Below are 6054 nucleotides of genomic sequence, written 5' to 3' on the forward strand. Positions count from 1 at the left end.
TAGGAACTGGGAGGGGACACGGCCAGGCCAGCTGACCCCAACCAGCCCAAGCAGCATTCCATACCATTCCATACCATGGGACAGCAGCCTGGCATCGGTACCTGGGGGTGGCCAGGGCGGGGGTCGCTGCTCGGGGACAGGCTGGGCATCGGTGGTGGCGGTGAGCAGTTGTGCACCACGTGTTTCCTTCCTCCTCTCCCTCTCGACTTTATTCTTTCCCTCCCCCTTTTCATTCTAACTGTTACTGTCGTCGTCGTTATTATTGTTCTTTCATTTTTACTCTATTTCAATTACTAAACTGTTCTTAGCTCAACGCTCAAGTTCTACATTCCAGTTCTCCTCCCCATCCCTCTGGGTGTTACTTAACTACCAGCCAGGGTTAAACCACAACATGACCTTGAAGTGACATTCACACGTTGTGAAGCCCACACCACCAGGATCTCCAGGGGTGGATTTTGCCCCAGAGCACTACCCCAGCGCACAGTATGCATCTTGGAAGAAACTTCCCACAGCGATGGGAAATGAGATGATGACGTCCTTTGTGAAATAACACTTCAGCACTGCGTTCTGATTTTAGAAGCTTTCGTATACTCCAGCACGAGGCCCCATGGTCTGGAGCCTTGAGAAGGAAGCAAACTCCTAATAAGCTCCAGCTGGCTGCTCACTTGGCAGCACACACACGAGAAGCAAGCTTGCTGTGTCGCAGATTGCCACCACCTTTATCTCGGAAAGCCCCGTGTGAAGAGCAGGCTGTCTTTCTCCCCTGGAAAAAGGAGAAGTTGCTGCTTTATGTACTTGTGCAAACACCTAAGGAGCAGGAGAGGCCAGTCTCGGCTCCTGAAGGGAAGGACCCATTCACCCTATTGTCACCCAGGGGTCTCGCTGCAGCCCCTTAATGTTCACAGGTGATCAGCGAGGCTGGGCGAGAGCCAAAAGCTAAGACAAGAGCAGGAAACAAATTAAAATATATGAGACAAAACACTTGAGGAAGAGAGAAATAATCGCATGGCCACAGCAGGCTCTTAGGGCAGAGTTTTCATCAGGGGCTGGGCTGACCCGAGTGCTGCAGGGTGATGTGTTAAGCTGTACCCAGGGTGTTACCCTTAACCCCACCGTCATTTATTCACACCCTGACGTCTGAGCACAGGCGGCGGCAGCGGGAGGGCAGAGGGGCAGGAGCAGGGGCAGAGCTCATGGGAACACCCCGCGCAGATGGCCCTTCGCTGCGCCCGGGAGCAAATGCCGGCCATGGGAGAGACACACACAGCAAAAAGACTGACATGAAACAATGTGGTGTTTAAAGGCTTCTTCTGCAAGGAGGAATTTCACGTGTTCACACTGGTTGGACTCTACTCTCTATCAAATGCCCACACTCAGCCTCGGCTCCGCTGTTCTGGTGGGCCTTGGCTGTGACATTGGGAGCGTTGCCCTCAAGTCCTTGCAGGGTACATTGTGATATATAGTGGAAGACACAGAATACAATTGTTTTGAGAATAATATCTAACCAATTATTATCCAACCTCCTAACAGGGTGGTGACAAAAAAAAAAAATACTTTCCCTGCTATTGGATGCAATGGATTATTTTGAACTCGCTTTCCTCCTTCCCTCCAGTTCATTGAAGATCTGTTTTCATGGTTAGTTTTCCCTCCTCTGGATTATTTCATAGCAAGAACTATTCAATAACCTGGCTGCCTTCCCACGGAGAGTGCCACAGCTTCCCAGCCGGGAACAGAGTTCCCAATACCTGCTCATCAGGCAAGTTTGACTTAGAAATGGAGATGGAAAAAACTCTGGTTACTTTTTCTTCCAGCTTCCTTCACAAAGCTTGCCACTCCTCCTCCTCTGTTTTGTGATCTTCCAGCTCAGAGGCAGCCCCAAACCCCCTTTTTACAGCACAGGCTTTAATTAGTTGGGAGGGGTACAAAGCACCGTGCCAAGACTCCTGAAATATTGCTAACCGTTTTCATGGGTGCCAAAAATATTTGAGAATGAATTGATTTCATCACCACCCAACATTATGCCAGTTTTATGGCATCAAGGACAAAACCAATATAAACTGTTGGGAAGGCCGTACATTCCACATTTGTGTTGAACTTGTGGAAGCTACGGAGGGAGACAGCTACGTGTCTTTACCCTGAAATAGGATTATTTTTTTCTGTGTCAGAAAATAGAAATTATCAGGCATGCCAGGGAGAGTAACATTCAGGAAAGAAATTATTATCTTTCCCCCCAGGCTTTTCCATCATGCATGGAGATTCAGATTCTGGGAACGTGACTTAACAAACCCACACTGTATGCAGCGCGCTGTATGGAGCAGCATCAGCGCAAGCCACGCCGGGCCCGTGTGGGTCAGTACTCTGCTTCACACTCTGTAAAAGCTCCTTTTTCTCCATACTGATAAAGAACGAGGTTTGAAAGCCCTACCTCCCACGCCACGCTGGTAGACCTCATCACGATATCTTGAAGGGACCACGTTTATCAGAGACTGCGACATCTTGAAACTTGATGTCACTGCTACTATTTTGTTCAGTTTGTGTCCCCTTCACTTGCAGAGAAAGGGTGATGGGATAACAAGTTGTCTTGTCTGTGTTTCCAGAGTCAGGGGCAGCCTAGACTCATCCAGGGCTGAATTTCATCCAGCTCAGAATGAGGAATTTCCTTCCTACTAGTTTTCTTAATGATTCCATGCCAGTCAAGACAACTTTCGCCTGTACCCCACAGTGCTCCCTGCCTGGGAATACCCTGAAAGACACCTTTGCAACTCTTTAATAGAAAATAGCTATCTAAATGATTATTATTAATTATTATTATTTTCTGCTATCATTTTACCTGTTATACCTGGACTTTGAATTTGTTTCCTATTTGCTGTAAACTACCTTCCTACCTCTTGGCAGGATGGAGTTCTTCCAGAGCAGCGAAAAGCAGCAGTGATAAACCAGGGTGACTGAGCCAGCTCCAAGAAGCCCATTTGAGCGCCCAGAGCGAAGGGTGACCCTCTTCTTGCCTCTGGATGCTCTAACTGCACCTCGCATAACCATAAAATGGCATAAAACTAAAGCAAAGCAGGCATGGAGTGGTGTATGATGTAAGGGTGGGAGGAAAAGCTCCTGTCCTTGCCTTACCAGCCCTCTAGGTGAGAGATTCAGAAGCAGGCCCAGCCCCACGCTCACAGAGATGGGACAAGAACGTCCCCTCTGCAGGACCTTCAATCCACCAGGACACAGCCAGCTCATGTCAGGTGTGAGGCAGAGAGCGAAAGCCACCAAGAGCATAGGAAGGTGCCCGTTTGGAGTCTATCTAGATGTCTAGAAACATCTAGATGTCTAGAAACATCTAGAAACATCCAGCGCAGCCTCTGATGGGTCAGTGTTCATCTGCGTGTAAGGGGTTCCATTTTGCCTTTGAAAGTAGTGCTGAATTCTGGGGTTTTTGGGATTTTCCTCTCCTGGTGTGCAGGAAAAAGCACACGAGTAAAGCTATTGCCAGTTACTGCAGCACAGCGCCAGTCACCCGTGTGCCACCCACTGTTCCCCCTGTGCCAGCGTCCCGAGCGCCAGCCCGAGGCGTGGGGTACCACATCCCACTGCAGTGGGGCCGGCAGCTCTGTGCCCTCCTGCCAGCTGAAAGGGATGGGAGGCACCAGCTCCGCTCGGGAGCAACCCTTCGGTTTTGACAACTGTGAGTCTTAAAAATGTGTTGTCCTTCCATGCAAAGAGAAGCCCCAAGAGAGAAATGGTAGGATGGAGAGTGCAGATTTTTTAACCTCTTCTCCATCCCTGAGAATACGCAGCATCCAGTTTGTGCTTGGCAGCCGCCTTGACTGATCTAGCAAAAGTGAAAGACCCAGGTAAGCGGAAAGGTCACCCCAGGACGTGGGGGGGTGGGAGAGGGAGAGAGGGATGAACTCTCCCTGGGCAGCCGTGAGGGCAGGGTAACATACCTCTTCCAAAGATTTCCAGCGTGCTTCTTAGCTCTGCGTAGATTTGGAAACCTCAGCCTCGGTGGGTGGGTTTTTGTCCTCCACAGAGAGATGAGAAGAGTAACCCAGCTGTCTGCAACCATTACGGAGCAGGAATATTTAAGAGGCACAGGCATCCTATTTTCAGCCTCTGCTAGGAGATTTTAAAATGAATTAGCTCAGAGCAGACAGAGGAAAAATAATCTTAGAACTCTCCCTTTCCGTTGGTGCAGGGTAGTGGCACTCAGCAGGGAGCCAGCCACAGGACCAGGCAGCGCTGCTGTCCCTGCGGTGTCTGGAGCCGGGGCTGCGGGGTGCTGGTGGCTGTGGAACAGATGCTGGAGAGCACAGGGCATCCTCGGGACGGGGGCTGCAGGGCTCGGGCACTGTGAAATCCCTGGGGTAGCTAAAACTTGGGATTAAAAGAAAAGGAAAAAAAAAACACCTGAGTGAGATGAAATTGTTTTGCTACTGAAAAGAGAGGACTTAGTCCAAGCCATGCCGTGAGGACATATCCTGCCTTTCAGGCTTCAGGTGCTGTGGCACGCCGGCTGCTGGCATCTGACTTCCCCTGTTAACAGTTCATGAAGCACAGATCAAGTCTGAAAGGTTTTAGCTTTACTAGGCATAATATTATTAAAGATTTACCAACAGCAACATGGCAGAAAGCTTTTCCTTGCGACCGCAGTGTATAGCGGCCTGCGCTCCAAAATAGAAAGGGCAAGTCAGGATTCACCCGAGATGCTCTTTTACGCCAAAGCAGCCTCGCTGAATTAAACAGAGCAACGCTGCTGCGTACCTGTCCCATCTCCAGCATCTGGTTTCTTTTGCATTTGGCATTAATAACGGCCCTAGGAAGTGGATGTGTTGAAGCTATAATGAAAATTATCCTCCCCCCCCAAATCCCACAGTTTTGTAGCTTAATTGAGCTGTTTTTTTCACGCACATCAGAACCTTGGTGACATCTATGAAGAAAAGCTCCGCACCAGCCCTTCCGCTTGGCACCAGGTGCAAGAGCTCTGCTGCGGTGGCAGAGGGTCAGGGCACCACACACCTGCCCAGCACGGATGCAGGCACGGCCCCCCAGCAGTAACGCTGCTCCTCATGGTCCCCCCCCAGCAGTAACACTGCTCCTCATGGCCCCCCAGTAGTAACGCTGCTCCTCATGGCCCCCCAGTAGTAACGCTGCTCCTCGTGGTCCCCCCCCCAGCAGTAACGCTGCTCCTCATGGTCCCCCCCCAGCAGTAACGCTGCTCCTCATGGTCCCCCCAGTAGTAACGCTGCTCCTCGTGGTCCCCCCCCAGCAGTAACGCTGCTCCTCATGGTCCCCCCCCAGCAGTAACGCTGCTCCTCATGGTCCCCCCAGTAGTAACGCTGCTCCTCATGGTCCCCCCCCAGCAGTAACGCTGCTCCTCATGGTCCCCCCCCAGCAGTAACGCTGCTCCTCATGGTCCCCCCAGCAGTAACGCTGCTCCTCATGGTCCCCCCAGTAGTAACGCTGCTCCTCATGGTCCCCCCCCAGCAGTAACGCTGCTCCTCATGGTCCCCCCCCAGCAGTAACGCTGCTCCTCATGGTCCCCCCAGCAGTAACGCTGCTCCTCATGGTCCCCCCCCAGCAGTAATGCTGCTCCTCTCCCTCCTCCCCCAGACACCCACCAGTAGGAAAGGGGGGCGAGACTCTCGCTCTAACCCATCAGGCAGAGACACTCCGCGGGAGGACGAAGAGGATCTCTCTGGCTGACCAACAGCTGTCACAAGACAAGACTATCCCGCACTGACACGGATGACCCAGCTCCTGTTTAACAGTGCCTGATGCGCTGTGGGAAGGTGCCAAGGCTCTGGGGTTCCTCTTGGCCCCCAAAGTGCTGCAGCAGGGGACACGCACCCGGCTGCAGGTCAGCAGCTCTCCCTGGAGCTTCTGCCTCAGCAACGTGTTGCTTTGGTAGGACCCTCACCGCTGCCCATAGCCGCACCGGGGCCGGCAGATCCCCCTTCAAAGTTTACCCCCAAGAAGAGGCCAGTAACACATCTGTCTGCATGTTTTCCTTACCTGAGATCCCTTTTTGGGTGGACAAAGTAATCCTTAACATCAACC

The sequence above is a fragment of the Falco punctatus genome (assembly GCF_963210335.1).
Source record: "Falco punctatus genome assembly, chromosome: 4".
Taxonomy (NCBI): Eukaryota; Metazoa; Chordata; class Aves; order Falconiformes; family Falconidae; genus Falco; species Falco punctatus.